Source organism: Papio anubis, chromosome 4, assembly GCF_008728515.1.
Source record: "Papio anubis isolate 15944 chromosome 4, Panubis1.0, whole genome shotgun sequence".
In the NCBI taxonomy this organism is placed as follows: domain Eukaryota; kingdom Metazoa; phylum Chordata; class Mammalia; order Primates; family Cercopithecidae; genus Papio; species Papio anubis.
Genome location: NC_044979.1, coordinates 152,928,608 through 152,952,129, shown reverse-complemented (window position 1 = coordinate 152,952,129; position 23,522 = coordinate 152,928,608). Strand labels below are relative to the sequence as shown.

The following is a 23,522-nucleotide window of genomic DNA, read 5'->3' as shown; positions in this document are numbered from 1 at the left end:
TAACACCTGGGCTTAAGCCAGCCTCCTGTCTTTGGCCTCCCAAAGTGCTGGGATTACAGGCACGAGCCTTCGCACCTGGCTGGCCTCCTTTACTATTTTACTTACTCCCTCTCTTCACTCTTCAGCTGAAACTTCTTTCTCCTGGCTTAACCACCTACCAGAGAGACCGTCCCCCACAACTCCTGCAGATTTCCCTCTAGACGGCTCCATTACTCTATCGCACCACTATTTAACTCTTTCTTAATTCTTACCCCAATATAATTTTAAATATTCATTATTTATTTATTTATTTATTTATTGAGACGGAGTCTCGCTCTGTCGCCCAGGCTGGAGTGCAGTGGCGCGATCTCGGCTCACTGCAAGCTCCGCCTCCCGGGTTCCCGCCATTCTCCTGCCTCAGCCTCCCGAGTAGCTGGGACCACAGGCGCCGCCTCCGCGCCCGGCTAGTTTTTTTGTATTTTTAGTAGAGACAGGGTTTCATCGTGTTAGCTAGGATGGTCTCGATCTCCTGACCTCGTGATCCACCCGTCTCGGCCTCCCAAAGTGCTGGGATTAGAGGCGTGAGCCACCGCGCCCGGCCATCATTTATTTTTAATGCTTTTCGTTTATAATCCTACAAGACATACTGAGCTCCAGGAGGATCTTTTTGCCATACTCACCTCTGCATTTCAGTGCCTCGCTCACTGCCTGACATAAAGTACTGTGAAGAACTGGGAAGGGACTGAATTTTGCCCTACTCACAAGCCAATAAGTTTGCCTGCTACAGTTTTATTGAGGCCAGTAGAAGACAAGAGATTCAGGGTCAGAGAAGAACAGCTTATGAATTACAACGAGAGCAATAGCCAGGATTTTGGCATTTTGGGGACAGTATCTCGAGCCCCAAGTCTACGGGGTGACACAAAAGGACCAAAAGATACCTGGATACATAGTGGGTTGTGATACAGGAGGGGAATGCTGAGTTTAGGGGATGCAAAAATTTTATAATGGGCAGCAAGTATGTCTGCCCTTTGCTCCAAATGGAGACCCAATCCCTAGCTTCCAAGGCCATTCACTGTATGAACATCACTGAAAAGATTTTCTGGGACAAAGGGCAATCTGTGCCTTTCTTATAAGGTACGCAGACACGTAAGAAATCCATGGAAAATTATCCCTAACAAGTAGAGAATCAAAAAATAAAATTTTTGATTTAATGAATAAATGAACTAGAACACCAATCTAGCACAGGTAGTGAAACCATTTTTAAGAAGAGAAAGAAAACGTTCTGTTACTGAAGAGATGTCCTTACCCATTGGAATGCTGGCAACTGTTTAACAATCAGCTCTTGGGGATACAGGAGAGCTCATTTGATTTGTAGCATTTCTCGGTTTTCTTAGCAAAAGTATTCACGCTGTAACCAACAACAAGTTACTGAGATCTCAGAATGCAGAGCTCGGGGGAGATGCTGGGCAGCACATCATTGTGGAATATTCCCGCCATATGAATGCAAAATATGGAAATCATCTCAATAGGTGATTTTACTATAACAGTAAAATACTTAGGAAGTGGTGAGTCTTGAGTATATATTACTTTAGTTTTAAAGACAATTTATTTCATTGTAAGTTTATATGACTTATTTTTTTTGAGACAGGGCCTTGCTCTTTTGCCCAGGCTGGAGTGCAGTGGCGCAATCATAGCTCACTGCAGCCTGAACTCCTGGGCTCACGTGATCCTCCCACCTCAGCTTCCCAAGCAGCTGAGACTCCTAGCATGCACTATCATGTCCAGCTAATTTATTTTGATTTTGATTTTTTGTAGAGATAGGGGCCTCACTATGTTGTCCAGGCTGGTCTCAAGCTCCTGACCTCAGGCAATCATCCCACTTTGGCCTTACAAAGCTCTGGGATTATAGGTGTGAGCCACTTTGCCCGGCCTTGACTTGGTTTTTAATAATGTCTGTGTTTAACAACTGGCTCACAAAATTCTTGACAATTTAACAATTGGCTCTTGTGAGCAGGTGCAGGACACTCTTTACCACTATTCTTCACTCCTCTCTGCCTGCTTTTGGTGTCACTCTTGTCCCTTCAGTCCCATATGTATTTCTTTCCAGATCTTTCATTTCTTTCAAACTCACCTACTTCTGTTCCTCCTGGCTATGCTCTGCCTGAGTCCCTTTCACTACACCCCCAAGCCTCACCCCATTCCTGGAAAGCTTTGGATTCTGTCCTTCACTATCCTCCCATCCCCATTGCCCAATACACACACACCATGGCAGGCCACAGAAGCACCCCCAGGGATGGGATCCAGGAGATTCCGCCTCGCCTTCCTCAGTAATCAAGGCCACAGCAGGGGAGATGGCTACTGGGTTCCCAAGTGATCACTTTCAATGCATTTCCTCATGAAATCATTGCAACTACTTGTTAGGCTCTACCCTATTTTTTGTGCCATATTTTAAGTACCGTTTATTATAATAGGGATTTATAAGCAAATCTGAGATACTAACCTCTCTTCTTATGTGAAAAATGCATTCCAGTTTTCAAACTTAGAAAGGAACTTTGGGAACATACACAAATGAGAAACTGCTTAATATATGGAATTTGATATATAATTGTATAATGTTTATTGAACTATATCCACCAGAGGGCAGCAAATTTTACATGGGACATATATTTACTCAATACAGAACTAAGAGCAAACCTCTGTCATTACTTAACAATAAACAGAAACCATTCGAGTCCCAGATAGCAACATTACTTCAAGTTTATGTGGAGAATTAAAAAATATAATCACAAGGCTAATTTTTTTTTTTATTTTAAAGCCTCAATACTAACTTTTATATTAGGTTAATCTCCAGTTGGTGACTCACTGATCCATTTAACATATATTATTTAAACACTTCTCATTCAAAACTGTCATGCACGTCCATGTGAAGAGACCACCAAACAGGCTTTGTGTGAGCAATAAACCTTTTTAATCAACTGGGTGCAGGCGGGCTGAGTCCGAAAAGAGAGTCGGCGAAGGGAGATAGGGGTGGGGCAGTTTTATAGGATTTGGGTAGGTAAAGGAAAATTACAGTCAAAGGGGGGTTGTTCTCTGGTGGGTAGGGGTGGGGGGTGACAAGGTGCTCAGTGGGGGAGCTTTTGAGCCAGGATGAGCCAGGAAAAGGAATTTCACAAGGTAAAGTCATCAGTTAAGGCAGGAGCAGGCCATTTTCACTACTTTTGTGGTGGAATGTCATCAGTTAAGGCAGGAACCTGCCATCTGGACGTGTACCTGCAGGTCACAGGGGATATATGGCTTAGCTTTAGCTCAGAGGCCTGACAAAAACATTGTGCTAGTAATGACCACAGTGAGGCACGATTCGAGGAACACAAAAACAACTGCCACCTGTGCCACTGTGTATCAGTCAGAATTCTCCAGAGACATAGAAGCATTTGGATGTGTGTGTGAATGTGTACATTAAAAGATTTATTCTAAGGAATTGGCTCATGAAATTATGCGGGCTGGCAAGTCTGAAACTTGTAGAGACAGACAAGCAGACTGGAAATGCAGGCAGGAGAGGATGCTATATGGTCTTCAGGCAGATTTTTCTTTTCAGGGAAACCTGTTTTTTGCTCTGAAGGACTTCATCTGATGGGATGAGGCCCACCCATATTATGAAAGTTAGTATCTTTTACTTAAAATCAACTGACCACAGATGTTCATTGCATCTACGAAATGCCTACCTTCACAGTGACACCCGGACTGGCGTTTGGTTACGTAACTGAGTACTATAGCCCAGACAAGGTGACACATAAAATTCACCATTCCACTGCCCAAAAACATTTTCCCTGTCCAGATGCCATATCCTAGAAATGACGCACTTGGAAAACCATGCTCTGAGTCACAGACTGATCTTTCCAGATAACATTTCTAAAATGCATACACGCTTGGTAGGTTAATATACCTACCGAGACACCCAGGCGAGAGTGCCAGGTTATCACATACATTTCTCCAGACAAAAGAGATTCTGTGGCATCGTGAAAGCAACGAGTAGCAAGAGATTCTAAACGCTGAACGGAAAGCTGCAAGTCACCACCAAGAGACAAGCAGGCTGGAAACCACCCATTTCCTCATTTTACATAACATTTCCGCTGCCCAAAAGTACAATCACTGATGCTTGTCGTAAGAAACTACAATGTTGTTATTGCTGTTCGAAATGGCATCTACTGAGAAAATGAGGAGATCGTGGCAGACGGAAGGCAGGACTACACTGTAGCTCTGACTCCGACAGACAAAGCAGCATGCGGAGGCTCGCATTGTGAATTTTAGTCCCAGATCGACTGCAAGAACAAACCAGAAATACCGAGCGGACCCACAGACCCTCTGAAGGAAGCAGACTGCTCCTGCAGGACCCAGGAGATGCCTCAAATACTGTGAGTGTCACAACTGCAAAAGTGGCAAAGGGAGACCCTCCTCTCCCAAACACACCCCCACTGGAGAAACTGAAGGTGTGTTTGCGGGAGAAGTTTCCAACCTTACCTGGAGCTGAGTCAATTTAGACAGCCAAGCGAAATACAGAGATAGAGGAAGCAGCGGGTAAGGCCCTGGGAGCTGGCTGGGTCCCCAAGCCGGCCATTCCTGCCTGGGACCACAGGGATCCATCAGGAAGGCAGCCAGAGGAGAGGGGGGGGAAACGCCACATGGAGAAGGAAATCTCCAGCTGAATTTTGTAACAATTTGAACCAGGTGAGAAGCCTCCTGGCCAGAACTCAAGGGACAGCATGAATCCGGTGTGCACACTCCACAGGTGGGGGAAGAACCAAGCCCTTTTCTTTCCCAGCTGGGAGGTGGGTAGCCTGGGGCAAGTTCTCAAGCTCAGCTCACCCACCACCTGGAAACAGAAGGCTGTTTGGCGGGCGATGGTGGGAGTGTGACGGCCCCTTCAGTTTGCATGGGAGCTGGGTGAGGCCTGTGACTGCCGGCTTTCCCCCACTTCCCTGACAACCTGCATGACTCAGCAGAGGCAGCCATAATCCTCCCAGGTACACAACCACATTTGACATGGGAACCTCATGCCCATCCCCCACAGCAGCCACAGCAAGACCCACACAAGGAGAGTCCAAACTCAGACACCCCTGACCCCACCCCCACCTGATGGTCCTTCCCTACCCACCCTGGTAGCAGAAGACAAAGGACATATAATCTTGGGAGTTCTAGGGCCCCGCCCACTACCGGTTCCTCTCCACACCACCACAGCTGAAGCTCTCTGGAAAGCACCACTTCCTGGCAGGAGGCCAACCAGCACAAAAATAGGCCATTAAACCACCAAAGCTAAGAACCTTCACGGAGTCCATTTCACGCCCCTGCCACCTCCACCGGAACAGGTGCTGGGATCCACGGCTGAGAGACCCATCGACTGTTCACATCACAGGACTCTGCAGACAACCCCAGTACCAGCCCAGAGCCCTGGAGACTCACCGGGTGGCTAGACGCAAAAGAAAGACAACAGTCATTGCAGACTGGCTCACAGGAAGCCACATGCATAGGAAAAGGGGGAGAGTACTACATCGAGGGAACACCCTGTGGGACAAAAGAATCTGCACAAACAGCCTTCAGCCCTAGATCTTCCCTCTGACAGAGCCTACCCAGAAGAGAAGGAACCAGAAAATCAACTCTGGTAACATGAGAAAACAACGTTCTTTAACACCCCTAAAAGATCACATTAGTTTACCAGCAATGGATCCAAACCAAGAAGAAATCCCTGATTTACATGAAAAAGAATTCAGGAGATTCGTTATTAAGCTAATCAGGGAGGCACCAGAGAAAGGGAAAGACCAATGCAAGGAAATCCAAAAAAATGATAAAAGAAGTGAAAGGAGACATATCCAAGGAAATAGATAGCATAAAGGAAAAACAATAAAAAATTCAGGAAATATTGGATACACTTATAGAAATGCAAAATGCTCTGAAGTTCAGAGCTCAAAAATAAGGTCTTTGAATTGTAGCGGGACGAGCCGCAGACAAAACTCTTCAGACACTGAGTTAAAGAAGGAAGGGGTTTATTTGGCCAGGGGCATCGGCAAGCCTCCTGTCTCAAGAGCTGAGCTCCCGAAGTGAGAAGTTCCTGTCCCTTTCAAGGGCTCACAACTCTAAGGGGGTGCATGTGAGAGGATCGTGATTGATTGAGCAAGCAGGGGGTATGTGACTTGGGGCTGCATGTACCAGTAATTAGATCGGAACAAAACAGAATAGGGATTTTCACAGTGCTTTTCCATACAATGTCTGTAATCTATAGATAACATAACCGATTAGGCCAGGGGTCAATCTTTAACTACCAGGCGTAGGGTGTGGTGCCGGGCTGTCTGCTTGTGGATTTCATTTCTGCCTTTTAGTTTTTACTTTTTCTTTCTTTGGAGGCAGAAATTGGGCATAAGACAATATGAGTGGTGGTCTTCTCCCTTAGAATTAACCAAATCCAACAAAGACAAAGAAAAAAGACTGAGAAAATATGAACAAAGCCTCCAGGAAGTCTGGGATTATGTTAAACAACCAAACCTAAGAATAGTCGTTGTTCCTAAGAAGAGAAATCCAAAAGTTTAGAAAACATATTTGGGGGAATAATCATGGAAAACTTCCCCAGCCTTGCTAGAGATCTAGACATCGAAATACAAGAAGCACAAAGAACACTTGGGAACTTCATCACAAAAAGATCATCACCTAAGCACATTGTCATCAGGTTATCTAAAGTTAAGACAAAGGAAAGAATCTTAAGAGCTGTGAGACAGAAGCACCAGGTAACCTATAAAGGAAAATCTATCAGATTAACAGATTTCTCAGCAGAAACCCTAAAAGCTAGAAAGAATTGGGGCCCTATCTTCAGCCTCCTCAAATAAAACAATTATCAGCCAAGAATTTTGTATCCAGCAAAACTAAGCATCATATATGAAGGAAAGATACAGTCTTTTTCAGACAAACAAATGCTGAGAGAATTTGCCACTTCCAAGCCACCACTACAAGAACTGCTAAAAGGAGCTCTAAATCTTGAAATGAATCCTGGAAACACATCAAAACAGAACCTCTTTAAAGCATAAATGACACAGGACCTATAAAACAAAAATACAAGTTGAAAAGCAAAAACAAAAAAGGTACAAAGGCAACAAATAGCAAGATGAAAGCAATGGTACCTCACATCTCAATACTAACATTGAGTGTAAATGGCCTAAATGCTCCACTTAAAAGATACAGTACTGCAGAATGGATAAGAACTCACCAACCATCTGCTGCCTTCAAGAGACTCACCTGATACATAAGGACTCACACAAACCTAAAGTAAAGGTGTGAAAAAGGCATTTCATGCAAATGAACAACAAAAGCAAGTAGGGGTAGCTATCCTTATATCAGACAAAACAAACTTTAAAGCAACAGCAGTTAAAAGTGAAAAAGAGGGACATTATATAATGGTAAAAGGCCTTGTCCAACAGGAAAATATCACAAGCCTAAACATATATGCATCTACCACTGGAGTTCCCAAATTTGTAAAGCAATTACTAATAGACGTAGGAAATGAGATAGGCAGCAACACAATAATAGTTGGGGACTTCAATACTCCAGTGACAGCACTAGACAGGGCATCACGCCAGGAAGTCAACAAAGAAACAATGGATGTAAACTATATCTTGGAACAAATGGACTTAACAGATATATACAGAACATTTCGTCCAGCAACTGCAGAATACACATTCTATTCAATAGCGCATGGAACTTTCTCCAAGATAGACTGTATGATAGGCCAAAAAAGGAGCCTCAATAAAATTTAAAAACTTGAAATTATATCAATCACTCTCTCAGACCACAGTGTAATAAAATTGGAAATCAACTCCAAAAGGAACTTTTAAAACCATGCAAATACATGGAAATTAAGTAACCTGCTCCTGAATGAACTTTGGGTCAAAAAAAAAATCAAAATGGAAATTAAAAAATTCTTCAAACTGAACAACAATAATGACACAACCTATCGAAACCTCTGGGATACAGCAAAGGCAGTGCTAAGAGGAAAGTTCATAGCCCTATATGCCTACATCAAAAAGACTGAAAGAGTACAAACTGACACTCTAAGGCCATACCTCAAGGAACGAGAGAAACAAGAACAAACCAAACCCAAGCCCAGCAGAAAAGAAAATAACCAAGATCAGAGCAGAGCTAAATGAAATTGAAGCAAACAGAAAGAACGTCAAAAGATAAATGAAACAAAAAGCTGCTTCTTTGAAAAGATAAATAAAATTGACAGACCATTAGCAAGATTAACCCAAGAAAAGAAGAAAGAAAATCCAAATAACCTCATTAAGAAACAAAACGGGAGATATTACAACAGACACCACAGAAATACAAAAGATTATTCAAGGCTACTATGAACACCCTTATACACATAAACTAGAAAACCTAGAAGAGATGAATAATCCTGAAAAAATACAACCCCCTAGCTTAAATCAGGAAGAATCAGATACCCTGAACAGACCAATAACAAGCAGCGAGATTGAAATGGTCATTTAAAAATTACCAACACAAAAAAGTCCAGGAACAGACGGATTCACAGCAGAATTCTACCAAATATTCAAAGAAGAGTTGGTTCCAGTCCTATTGACACTATTCCACAAGATAAAGAAAGAAGGAACCCACCCAAATTCATTCTGTGAAGCCAGCATAACCCTAATACCAAAACCAGGAAAGGACATAACCAAAAAAGAAAACTACAGACTAATATCCTTGATGAACTTAGATGTTAAAATCCTTAACTAAATACTAAGTGAACCCAACAACATATCAGAAAGATAATCCACCATGATCAAGTGGGTTTCATACCAGGGAAACAGGAATGGTTTCACATACGCAAGTCAATAAATGTGGTACACCACATAAACAAAATTAAAAACAAAAATCACATAGTCATCTCAATAGATGCAGAAAAAGCACTGCACAAAATCCAGCATCCCTTTATGATTAACACTCTCAGCAAAATCAACATACAGGGACATACCTAAACGTAATGAAAGCCATCTATGACAAACCCACAGCCAACATAACACTGAAAGGGGAAAAGTTAAAAGGATTCCCTCCAAGAATTGGAACAAGACAAGGTTGTCCACTCTCACTACTCTCCCTCAACACAGTACTGGAAATCCTAGCCAGAGCAATCAGACAAGGGAAAGAAATAAAGGGCATCTAAATCAGTAAAGAGGAAGTCAAACTGTCGCTGTCTGCTGACAGTATGATCATTTACCTAGAAAACATTAAAGACTCCTCCAGAAAGTTCCTGGAACTGGTAAAAGAATTTGGCAAAGTTTCTGGATACAAAATTAATGTACATGAATCAGTAGCTCTTCTATACACCAACACAAACCAAGTGGAGACTCAAATCAAGAATTCAACCCCTTTTACAATAGCTGGAAAAAAAAATACTTGGGAATCTACCTAACCAATAAGGTGAAAGACATCTACAAGGAAAAATTCAAAACACTGCTGAAAGAAATCATAGACAATGCAAACAAATGGAAGTATATCCCATGCTCATAGATGGATAGAATCAATATTGTGAAAATGACCATACTGCCAAAAGCAGTTTACAAATTCAATACAATCCCCATCAAAATATCACCATCATTCTTCACAGAATTAGAAAAAACAATTCTAAAATTCATATGGAACCGAAAAAGGCCTGCATAGCGAAAGCAACACTAGGCAAAAAGAACAAATCTAGAGGCATCACACTATCTGATTTCAAACTATACTATAAGGCCATAGTCACCGAAACAGCATGATACTGGTATAAAAACAGGCACATAGACCAATGGAACAGAATAGAGAACCCAGAAATAAACTCAAACACAGCCAACTGACCTTTGACAAAGCAAACAAAAACATAAAGTGGGGAAAGGCCACCCTTTTCAACAAATGGTGCTGGGATAATTGGCTAGCCATGTGTAGGAGAATGAAACTGGATCCTCAACTCAAGATAGATTAAGGACTTAAATGTAAGACATGAAACTATAAGAATTGTACAAGATAACATTGGAAAAACCCTTCTAGACATTGGCTTAGGCAAGGATTTCATGACCAAGAACCCAAAAGTAAATGCAATACAAACAAAGATAAATAGTTGGGACTTAATTATACTAAAGAGCTTTTGCACAGCAAAAGGAACAGTCAGCAGAGTACATAGACAACCCACAGAGTGGGTGAAAATCTTCACAATCTATACATCTGATGACTAATATGCAGAATCTACAACAAACTCAAACAAATCAGTAAGAAAAAAACAAACGGTCCCATCCAAAAGTGAGCTAAAGACATGAACAGACAATTCTCAAAAGAAGATATACAAATGGCCAACAAACATAGGAAAAAATGCTCAACATCACTAATGATCACGGAAATGCAAATCAAAACCACAATGGGATACCACTTACTCCAGCAAGAATGGCCATAACAAAAAAAAAAAAAAAAAAAGTAGATGTTGGCATGGATGTGGTGAACAGGGAACTTCTACACTGCAAGTGGGAATGTAAAGTAGTACAGCCACTATAGAAAATAGTGTGGAGATTCCTTAAAGAACTGAAAGTAGAACTACCATTTGATCCAGCAATCCCACTGCTGGATATCTACCCAGAGGAAAAGAATTCATAGTACAAAAAAGATAATTGCACTTGCATATTTATAGCAGCACAATTTGCAATTGCAAAATCATGGAACCAACCCAAATGTCCATCAATCAATGAGTGGATAAAGAAACTTTGGTATATTTATACAGTGGAATACTACTCAGCCATAAAAAGGAATGAATTAATGGTATTTGCAGAGACCTGGATGAGATTGGGCACTATTATCCTAAGTGAAGTAACTCAGGAATGGAAAACCAAACACCGTATGTTCTCACTGATATGTGGGAGCTAAGTTATGATGATGCAAAGGCATAAGAATGACACGACGGACTTTGGGGACTCAGGGGGAAAGAGTGGGAAGGGGATGAGGGATAAAAGACCACAAATTGGGTGCAGTGTATACTACTCAGGTAATGGGTGCATCAAAATCTCACTAAAGAACTTACTCATATAACCAACTACCACCTGTACCCCAATAACTTATGGAAAAATTAAAAAGAAAAAAAGAAATTGCATCTACTGCTCTTTGGTCTTAGCCACAGAAGCAAGATGACAAAGGGAATGTCATAGTTTGGAAAGCCTCCCATTAAGATGCACACATTGTGCCCCTGCTGTGGGTCTAAGGCCTGCCACCTTCAGAAGTGACCTGTGGCAAATGTGGCTACTCTGCCAAGTGCAAGAGGAAGTACAACTCGAGTGCCAAGTCTAAAAGACAAAATACCACTGGGACTGGTGAAGTGAGGCACCTAAGAATTGGCTACCACAGATTCAGCCATAGATTCCGTGAAGGAGCAACACCTAAACCAAAAAAGACAACCGTTGCAGCATCCAGCTCATCTGAAGAATTTCAATGATTAGTCATGAAGTAAATGTTCTGGTTTTTAAATTTTTTAAAAAGAAAAAGAAACTGCATCTACCTCATAACCTAGCAATGAAACAATTACATTCGGATACCTCAATCCCCCACCCTTGTTCAATGAGCTATCAAACTTTTGGTTCAAAATGTTTGCTTATTGTACTTCAACAAAAAGATTTTTTAAAAGAATCCATATCCCAACTCCAATGATGACAAATGAGACAAAGCCAAAATGAAAAACATTCTATTAGAAAGATAGGACTTTTAAAATGTCAATGTCATAAAAGACAGAAATTAAAGGTAAAGACAAAGATTAAGGGAGACTAAAAAAAATAACCATTAAAATCAGTGCACGCTCCTCGACTGGGCTACTCTATAAGTAAGAAAAAAATGTTATGAAGGACAGGTTGGGGTCAATTCATAAACTGGAATACAGACAGTGGATTGAATAGATGTGAGAAATTTTCTTTAGTTTGACAACTGTCCTGCTGTTGTGTAGATGAGTGTCCTTGTTTTTAGACAGTGATCACGTTCAGAAAACTATGATAAATATGTGTGTATGTGAAGAACCAAGAGATGAAGCCAATGGAACAAAATGTAGATGAACGTGGGTGAAGAGTATACAGGTGTTCTTTGTGCTGTTCTCACAACTATCTCGAAATTCTTCTAAATAAAATGTTTTTTAAATGTTTGTCCAAAATGGCTATGCTCTATTGTAATAAATTTATTCATGTGCTTTAAATTGATAGTGACATTGCTTTGGAAAATCAATAGGATTATGGTATTGAACATGAGAAGTGGTCCAATAATATATGTTAAATGAATCAATGAGCAACCAACTGGAGATTCAGCTAATGCAATCAGAGTTATTTGCAGTTCACATCACATCACAGTCCAATATGAGGCACTGGGAGGAAGGGAAGACTCTGTCTTATACTCACAGTTTAGGGGCCCAGGGTCCTTCCCAACAGAGGCTTCATTCTCCTTTGGTGTCCCTGAGTCCTCTGTAATCAGCCAAGAGCTTAAGAGAATTGCACATGGGAGGTTCCCTATGTGTCAGTCTGAAAATGGTCCCATCATTTCTGCTTGCTATGTCACAGAACTCTCACATGGCTACACCTATCTGCAAGGGAGCCTAGAAAGTGTGTTCTACCTGGGGGCTTAGGATAAAGAAGAGAATACAGGTGCTGGCGAGCACTAGCATCTTGGCCACAATTAGTATCTTATCTCATAAAGATTTGGGGACACTTAGTTAAAAAACAGACAGAAGGAATAACTCCTCCTGAGAAAAGCTAGCTCGGAAAATTATACACGCAAATCTTGAAACCAAAGACCCCATCTCGCTCTCTCTCTCTCTCTCTCTTTCTCTCTCTAGCTATCTCTCTCTCTCTAACTCTTTCTTCTCAAGGAGGACAAACAGCCAAGAGGTTAAAGTAAAATTAAATTAGGAAGGAACTGAATATCAGAAACAGTTTTAAGAAAGCAGTCATGGAATTTCTTCTATTAGGGGTATCATGGCATTAAGAATCAAAATACAGGGTCACTGCTGCCTGCAAAAGCTGGGCTGAAGCTCAAGGATGTGCAGAAGTCCAGGAATGGGTTTGTTAGTGCTGTGGACTTGCTTCTCCTATCTCCTACCCATTCCCCTCTCCTTTCTCTTCCTTCAAGGAACATCACTAAGTATGTTTCTTCTATAGAACCTCTTTGTTCCAGAAGCAGTTAATTTTTTACAATTTGCCTCTCTAGCTAATATGAAATGTTTTAGACTGTGACAATTCTTTCTTTTGTATTTTTACATAATTAGAACAATTATTTAAGGCTAAGGAGTACAGTTAGTCTCTATTTAGTATACCTTGCAGTCAGCTCAGTGATAGGCCCATAAAAAGGGATGAAAAAAATTTGCTACTTGATTTGCTGCCATTTCTGAAGTTGGATAGGAAGCATGCCTCCTTCAAATTCATGGTCTTAGTTGGGAATCATAAATGCCTGAATTCTCCTCCAGCACACTCTCACAAACACACACTAGTCATGCTTAGTAAATGATACAGCATAGAGTTTTGAATGAAGTTCTAAAGGCATTCTTTGTCATCACATTCACCTCCCCATCCCACCCCACCCCTGCCCCCACAAGCCCTCTTACAAAATCCTGATGATCTTTCTAAAAAAAAAATGGGTATGTCTAGTATCCTAGACTATCCTAGAATAGAGTATGGCAAAGGCAGCATTCTAGACAATGGGCTGATTTCCAGATTTGGATCCTCTGGGCCCAGATGTAGACTACTGTTTTCAGGTAGTGTCTTCCCAGTCCAGTCACCTACAACAACACGTGAAATACTCTTAAACTCAAGAGCTTTGTGAAAGTAAAAGGATTAATTTAGACAGAATGGATCTGCACTGGAAAATGAAAATTACATATAGGTTGGTGCAAAAGTAATTGTGGTTTTTGCCGTTGAAAGTCATGGCAAAAACTGCAATTACGTTTGCATCAACCTAATACATTTTACTATATAGTTAATGAATCATAATTACATATGGAATACAAACCATAAATGGCACACATACAGATAAATTATCATAATCATTTACAGTATTCCTCAATAACTCTTTGATGAAAATCCTTAACCAAGGATGATTCAGAAAATCATCACTATTTCAGTTTAATACAGATACAATTTCTCTGTCTCTATCTTTATCCAATTGTGGCATCTTTTCTGTTAAAAGCCATACACTGTTCATGGTTTTACAGGTTTTACAAGTATGTACCAAAGGTCACTGCCTTCTAGCAAAGTTGTCATTCTTACTATCTGCTCATGAGTTTGTGCAATGTTCCATTTAATATCCACTCTTAATACTTACTCTGGGCTGGGTGCAGTGGCTCACGCCTGTAATCCCAGCACTTTGGGAGGCCAAGGCCAGTGGATCACTTGAGGCCAGGAGTTCAAGACCACCCTGTCCAACATGGCAAAACCCCATCTCTAGTAAAAATACAAAACTTAAGCAGGTCTTTAATTCCAGCTACTCAGATAGCTGTCTCGCTTGAACCTGGGAGACGAGGTTGCAGTGAGCTGAGATCACACGGCTGCACTCCAGCCTGGGTGACAGAGCAAGATTCTATCTCAAAAAAAATAAATAAATAAATAAATAATTCTGCTAAAGTGGTTGTCTTCACTGTTCTCCAATATATCTGGACAATGTCACCCCCCATTTGTCTCTATTCTGAGCCCTCTGTGCACCTTAGGGAGAATGCACTTTGAGTCCCCCCTGTGTTAAGGTGATAAAGAGGATTTTATTTTCCTCATATTTGAAGAGGAAGAAAACCCACCTAATGAAAGCAGAGCTAAAAATACATTTCCTCCTGGCAACAGGGATGCTGTGCTCACTACTCGGAAATAGCATCAACTTTTGACCTAGAAGTTGCAGCTCCAGAGTCTAACTCTATGATGCTGCTCAATATCGAGTGGGCAACATTAGCATGTGTGTTTTGTTTATATTTCTATGGGCAATTAGCAAAGTACTAGGGAAAAAATTACTTTCTGAAATATATAGAAAAGTTAGATCGGTACCAAATCTAGACTACCAGGTGTTTTAGAGAAGAGTTGCATTTTGCAAGTCAATGTTTCTACCTTCTCAGATTTCTCAGCTGAAACATCTCAAGAGAAAAGAAACATTATATATTTGTATACATTGTGTTTATAATGTTCATGTAAAGACTGTTTACAAGTGTTTGGTTGTTGCGGAAAGTCAGGGATCCTGAACAGAGGGACTGGCTGAACCTGCGGCAGAAGAACATAAATTGTGAAGATTTCATGGATATTTATTAGTTCCCCAAATTAATACTTTTATAATTTCTTATGCCCATCTTTACTGCAATCTCTGAACATACATTGTGAAGATTTCATGGACACTCATCACTTCCCCAATCAATACCCTTGTGATTTCCTATGGCTGTTTACACTTTAATCTCTTAATCCCGTCATCTTCGTAAGCTGAGGAGGATGTATGCCTCAGGACCCTGTGATGATTGCGTTAACTGCACAAATTGTTTGTAAAGCATGTGCGTTTGAACAATATGAAACCTGGGCACATTGAAAAAAGAACAGGATAACAACAATGTTCAGGGAACAAGGGAGATAAACACTTTAAACTCTGACTGCTGGTGGGCCGGATGGAACAGAGCCACATTTCTCTTCTTTTAAAAGCAAATAGGAGAAATATTGCTGAATTCTTTTTCTCAGCAAGGAACATCCCTGAGAAAGAGAATGTGCCCTGAGGGTAGGCCTATAAACGGCCCCCTCGGAGGCAGCTGTCTTTCACAGTTGAAGCCAAAGGGACGAAATAAGCCCCAGTCTCCTGTAGCACTCCCAGGCTTATTAGGACAAGGAAATTCCTGCCTAATAAATTTTGGTCAGACAGGTTGTCTGCTCACAAACCCTGTCTCCTGATAAGATGTTATCAATGACAATGTGTGCCTGAAACTTTATTAGCAATTTTAATTTTGCCCCCTCCTGTGGTCCTGTGATCTCGCCCTGCCTCCACTTGCTTTGTGGTATTTTATTACCTTGTGAAATATGTGATCTCTGTGATCCACACCCTATTCGTGCACTCCCTCCCCTGTTGAAAATCGCTAATAAAAACTTGTTGGTTTTACAGCTCAGGGAGCATCACGGAACCTGCCAACATGTGATGTCTCCCCTGGACACCCAGCTTTAAAATTTATCTCTTTTGTACTCTTTCCCTTTATTTCTCAAACCAGCCGAGATGCTTACAGAAATAGAAAAGAACCCACGTTAACTATCTGGGGCAGGTTCCCCCAATACTTGGTTTTAATAAATGTAAGAGTTTGCAATAGTCTTTCATGTGAGAATACTCATGCCATCACACTCAGGAGTGACTAGAATGATGTCGATTCACGACAGTACAGTTTTCTGCTTACTTATCTCTGGTTTATGGTTTGGCACATTTTCTAACTTTAATCCATTAATTCAGTCACTACACAACCCAATGAGGCTAAGGCTGTGGAGTTAAAATTGAGCATGAATCAGTAATAGTTTCACTCTGTTTTATAACAATGCATTAAAACTTTTATCTTGATTAGTCTTCCTACATATCCATCTCAAGGGTTATAGGTGAAATCAGACAAGATATTCATCACCACAATTTGAAAAACAACTCTAAATGCATGCCCTGACTTGGATCAAAAGCACTAATTGCCACAGGAAAGATGACATGCTTTAACTGGTTTACAAATCTTATGGTAGCATTGATAAATAGAACCTTTCTTCTGTCACTTACAATATCATGAATTTTCAGAAGATACACATGGGCTTTTGACTATGGTAAATGAGTTTAACCCACCATTTAAATAATCCCTTTTTATTATGAAAATCATGCTGTATTATGTGCTATAATTACAATTCCTCATTCAAATATAGTGACTCAGCATACCACCTAATCAAGATCAACACTGCATTTCTCACTACCTTTATTTCCACCTTTGTCAAACCCAACAAGTGCAATAGTACCTGCACTCAAGGATTTAGCAAATATGTAGTCACTTTTTATGTCAGAGTAACTGACTTTAAGTTTTATGAATCATTTGATCAAGGAACACTCTGCTTCTTAAAGTCTATTTTAAGTTTCTAACATACTCATGATGTACTAATATGTGCTATAGATATACAAAATTAATATCAAAGACATGATCCACTGGATTAGTCAGAGTTCTACAGAAAAACAGAACTAATAGGATGAAACTTTCTCTCTCACTCTCTCTCTCTCAGAAATTGACTCATTTCATTATGGAGGCTATGTCCCAAGTTCTTCAGTCAGTAAGCTGGAGACCCAGGAGAGTCAACAGTGCTGGCTCCAGTCTGAAGGTTGGCAGGCTCAAGACCTGGGGAGAGCCAATGTTTCAGCTCAAAGCAGTCAGGCAGGAGGAGTTCCCTCTTACTCAGCCTTTTGTTGTATTCAGGTTTTCACTGATTGGTTGAGTCACACCTACATTATAGAGGGCCATCGGCTTGACTCACTTTACCAATATGGTTAATCTCACCCAGAAACACCTGCAAAGACACACCCAGAATAATGTTTAACTGAATGTCAGGGCACTTGTACCCTAGTCAAAGTGACACATAAAACTAACCATCATACCCACATATACACATTAAAAAAAATTATTTAGGGAAGAAATAAGATAACAAAAAATAGTAAAAATGACAAAATCATATAATTTAGTGCTAAATTACATGGTAAAGGCTATAATTCCTACATAACTTCAGAAGGGGAGTAATCAGAGAACTACTGATTAAAAATTGTACAATAAATATGTTTAATTTCTGTACAAGTGATTAAGACCAAAAAATTACAGAAAAAATAATAATATAAAAATAATCTTTTGTTTACTACTAAAAGATACAAAAGATAAAATGCCTAAAATAACCTAAAAATTTAAAAAAAAAATCAAGTACAGAGATGGGAGAGAAAAATAACAGACTACCTCAGCATTTTTTAATATGAATCTTGATAGCATTTTATACCTCCATGTGAAAAGAATGCTTTGGATGAGAGAAAATGGCTTTTGATGCCACATATTCTGTAAACACCTGCTGTTCGTAAGTGTTTCAGCAAATAATTCAACCTGCTGGGAATCCTTGGGTTATAATTTTTATATTCATAGCTCCTCAAAAATTTTTAGAGATTTTCAGCAAAAGAAGAAAAGCAAATAATGCCAAGCTGAATAATATCTGAGAGTAATGAGTATTATTCACTGCTTTAGTTTCTGTGCATTACCCATCAGATTCTATTCTTTCACAGGTAGTATTTTAATGGAAGTGGTACAAAGAAGAATATCACATTCATTTACTTCTCCCAAGGATTAGGCAATGGTGTGTAAGCAATCCCATTGGCCAACCTTGACAGCAGTTTTTACTGTGAACTAATAATAGAAATTATTATGTAAAAGTCTGACAATATCTCCCTAATATTTCTTGAAGGCATCAATCCCAAACAGCCTCAAGGTTATCAAAGTGCCTACAGCTGAAAGCACATTATCTTTCTTTAATTTTTGCTTTTACAGTAATTCTAGATCAACACTCTGAGTTGATCAGACCACTATTTTCTAGAGGTTTAATAGCCCAGCAGAGGCTAACTGAATGCCCTCTAACCACAAATAAGAATGACAAAATCTACTCCATTTTTGCTGATTCCCCTAAACTGTCTTAAGACAATAATTTTCTGACTGGTCACTCCTTTGCAGGGATCAGATGAACTGAAGCTGCCCCGTCTCTTTAAATTTTCCTGGCATCCAGAGCAGCCTTTCTCAACTAGGGTTCTGAGAGAGAATCAAACTCAATGCCATGAGGCAACTACTGTATGTACAATGAATTGCCTGGGTCCCTGTGCATCTAAAATGATACCAGCTAAAGACCACCTATGGAAAATAGTCACACAGTGATTTCATTTTCTCTAGGGTTTAATCCTTTTAATAAAGCCAAATTGAGAAACACTGATAGAGTAAGGGGGTAAAACGGTATAACATATTTAAGATATACATCCTGGCCCAGCGACTTCTTAAATGGCTTGCCTTCTGCATTTAACCAAAAAAACCATGGTAATATCCATCACTTAATCAAAAATTACCAGATATGCCGAGAGACAGCACAAAGGGCCAAAAATCGAGGAAAAACAAAAACAGATAAAATACATAAGATGAAAAAGAAAGCAAGTATATTTAAATACAGTTTAATATATACTTTTTTTTAAGACACAAGGTCTTGTTCTGTGGCATAGTAGCATAATCACTGCTGACCAAAATCTCTAACTCTTGGGCTCAAGTGATCCTCCTGCCTCAGCCTCTTGAGTAGCTAAGACTACAGGCACATGCCACCATACCCAGCTATGTTTTAAATTTTTTGTAGAGACTGTGTCTCACTATGTTACCCAGGCTAGTCTCAAACTCCGGTCTCAAGCAATCCTCCTCCCTCAGCCTCCCAAAATGCTGGGATTACAGGTTTAAGCCATTGCACCCAGCCCTAAAAGTATCTTTTAAACTCGGAATAAGCGAATCATGTATTTGTTTTGAATATATTAAATAACAAGATTCAGTAGCAAGTCTAATAATAAGTTCAATGTCAAAATAGAAATGAGTATAATTATTTTGAAATATCTGTAATGCAACATAAAAATATCTATAATTCTATAAGTGACAAAGTAAGAGATACTGGAAATACTCTTCAAGTTAACACAATATTCACAATCAAAAGAGATCTTAAATTTTAATTAGACGTTCATGAATAATAAATAGACCTGGCAAGTTGATCTAGTAGACCTGTCATCCCCTAGGACCCCAGGGTCCTTCCTTCAGTGAAACCTCTCCCTCTGGCCAACTGAAGAACTATAAAAAAGTTTGTAGAGGACTGCAAGAGAAGTACTAGAGGGCAGTCTTGGAAGTGGGGTATGTCATTTCCACACATATTCCCTGGCCAGAGCTTAGACATAGAGTCCCACCTATCTGCAAGGAAGCTGGAAACTTGTTTAGCTCTGAAGGGAAGAGGAAAAAGAATTCTCTTTTCTTCAGGTACTGAGCACAAACAGCATGATTAGCGGCAACTGGGTCAATACAACATAATCATATAGGGCCAAATGTAGAAGAACAACAAAATCTGTGGAGAGGCAGAAAAGGAGTAGGTTTGACAAAGGAGAAAAACCCAAGTTAACATTAGGGTACTGGTGATAAAAATATCAATCTTCCTCTTGCCAGCTGTGTGAATTTACACATGAAAGTAGGAATGCAAAAAAAAGAAGGATATATCTAATATTCAGCTTTTGACTACCAAAAAAACTCAAAGAAACTCTTGAATCCACAGTGAAGCATTAGTCGTGCAAGCCAGCCTATTTTGATAAAGAAAGGTGGTCTCTAAACTATAAAAGCTTCGTTCTCATGTCAGGAGCCAAACCTAGATGACTTAACTTGAATCACAGAGTTTTACTAAAAGCTCTAGGATACAATAAGTATTCAATGTAAAAGACATTCATTTAATTCAGTAAAAATGAAATAAATATTTAGAAGGAATTTCAGTAGGATGAAAATATAGCCTGGGTCTTTGAGAAGGAACTTGGTTTCCCAAACTGAAATTCCAATAAAGAAAAAAAAAAAAAAGACAGAACCCTTGACAGAGACTCTAGATTATTTGAGAGAGAGGATCAGAAGGTCCAGCATTGTCCCCCTTTCTCCACTGAATGCATCATGAAGTGGGTGTGAAAGGCGAGACACAAACAGATGGTAGTGAGCAGCATATTCTCCATGAGCAACATTTGGTATGTAGGAGATCTTGGAGTTCTCATGACCCAAGATGTGGAACTTGAGAGACTTGATGTTGAGAAATTTGAAGGATCTGGTACTGGGAGAGTGAGACCATAAAACACAGGACCCTAGAAAACCCAAACTGAAAGGACTATCACATCAACAGGTGGTCTCAGCAAGAAGCCCAAATAGATTGGTGGGATTATCTATGCCTTAGTGAACACCAACCCAAGGGAAGCAGGCACTGAACAGGTTAATCATTCCCCAGTGTTGAGAAGGCAGCCCCACACCAGAAGACTCCTGCATACTGAATTAAACAATCCAATCTTCTCTTGGAACAAACATGCCATCTTGGGGGAAAGAGGAGAAGTGAGAGCTTGTGAGAAGCGGGGAGAGAGTCTTGATAGGAAGTTTGAACTTTGAAATAATATTTTATTCTACCACCCATCTAAAGACTAATTAATCACAAATGCTAAACCAATCAGAAGAAAACTTCTGTTAAACCAGAAAAGGTTGTTACCTCTCATAGACAAGTTAAGTGTTTTCTACCACATTCATGCTTCCACCGGCAGCAGAACTGGGGTATGCAGAGCTACATGCAATCAACTATAGCAAATAAAAGAGGCAGCATGTTTTGTGCAGATCCGTATTGTAGTGTATACTTTAACCCCAAAAGACAGAAAGGAATTAGAGGTAGTTCATGTCTCCCTTGAACTTATACTCCAAGAACATAGTTGTATGTTCTTAGGGAATTTTTCCGTAAGATAAATGGAAAAATAGAAATAGGTATAAGCAGCAGGTAGCATAAAGTAGAGATGGATAAAATGGGAGGAAGACAAGCATCCTTGGAAAAGGAAAGCATGTTGCGTTTTAGAGAATGAATAAGAGTTCATCATGTGTTAGGAAGAATTCCCTGCAGGTAAACATAACAATCAGCCACATGCACAGAAGAGCAGGAGAGTTGAGAATGTTCAGTTTAGTCTCACTGCAGCATGATAGAGAAACCTAATCTTCAGACACAATTCCATTCTCTGGTGACTAATGTTTTAGCTTAGAGAATAGAAACTACTTTTGTTTCAAGATGTTAAAATTATATTTTTAGGGAGAATATATTTGACAGTGTAATGGAGGGGGCAAGCTATAGTATTGTTCAACTAGCAAATCTTAGAAGTGACATTTCAAAGATAAATTTGTGTGATTATTGCTCTTCTCTTTAATCCAGAAAATAGACTCCAGATGGTTACAAATGTTTATTTCTAAGATGTAAAAGATGAGATATCTTTTCACTCTATCCAGTCTCAAGGTCTTAAGCAATGTCTACTTTTAAACAATTACACCATGCTTGATGCCACTAATTAACTGTTTTGTTTTAAAATGCCTTTGCTATTGAAATGTTTATTCACATTATTTTGTGTCATAGTGAGAGTAATGTGCATTTATCGGTCAGGCATTGTGGCTCACACCTGTAATCCCAGCATGTTGGGAGGCCGAGGTGGGCAGATCACGAGGTCAAGAGATCAAGACCATCCTGGCTAACACGGTGAAACCCCGTCTCTACTAAAAATATTTTAAAAATTAGCTGGGCGTGGTGGCGGGCACCTGTAATTCCAGCTACTCAAAAGGCTGAAGCAGCAGAATCGCTTGAACCTGGGAGGCGAGGTTGCAGTGAGCCGAGATCACGCCACTGCACTCCAGCCTGGGTGACAGAGTGAGACTCTGTGTCAAAAAAAAGAAAAGAAAAAAGAAAGCCATTATCTAGCATATTCTTTATAAATTTTGCCCAAAGATTATTATGCTGTATTCTTTTTAAGTGGTAGTTTAAAAATGATTACATTTCAAATGTCTCAACAGTATTTTGATTATTTTATTCAGCTGAAATTCAAAGATTAAGTTGAAGAACACAATCTTGATTTTATAGATAAAGAAATGCTTTCAGGCCATGACCAGGATTGTGAGGGCTGGTCTTATAAATACATGGTATGACATGAGGATTCTAGAAAGTTCCACCTGCCCAAATATATTTCATCTACTTGCCAGGGCACCAAGGATGCTTTACTAAAAATTCATAGCTTTCGATTTCAAACATTTGTTGACCATCATTAATCCTTTACTAAAGTGCCAATATCCCTGCAAGGGATCTTTTAATGTCTACATTAAAAGTCATTATCAAAGAATAACTTTCAATAGCATTTCCCAACAGGTATCTGGTACATGACTAAGGGGTTCCATAATCAGATATGATGAAGAAATACTGAACATTATTTTTCTCTCTTACAGAGTCACAATATATATGCATATATATATTCCTTTATTAGCATATGAAAGACTCTGAAGAGTTCAACAATTATTTTTTAAAGGAATTTTAAACTTTTCAAAACTTAGCAATTCCAAAACTCTTAACTCTTATAGCTCCAATGGCACTTATGACTGCTATGAGAATTATAATAACAGCTAGCTGAGAGCAAGATGCCAGAATTAAACAAAAGACTGACAACTGTAGTGGAGCCAGAAAGGAGCACTCAAATGGCTAAGAAAGGGCTGAGAGTGAAGATGAAATTTTCCCAAGGAAAAACTGGACTTGTTCAACTCTTTTTCTTGGACGAGTTCTAGGGTCGATCCAAACCATTGGATGGATAAAATTCATCTTGTCTAGGCAGCTTCATTTCATCACAGCTAAGTCCCCACATGATCTCATCCACTGAGATGCATTTTAAGGTTATATCACTATTATCTAAAGACCACACAAGAAGCC

At 39.8% G+C, this 23,522-nt stretch overlaps 1 pseudogene; it reads left to right on the top strand.

Annotated features, from left to right (window-relative positions):
- Positions 1–11,162: 11,162 nt before the first annotated feature.
- On the top strand, positions 11,163–11,482 carry LOC116274569 (annotated as a pseudogene).
- Positions 11,483–23,522: the final 12,040 nt, after the last annotated feature.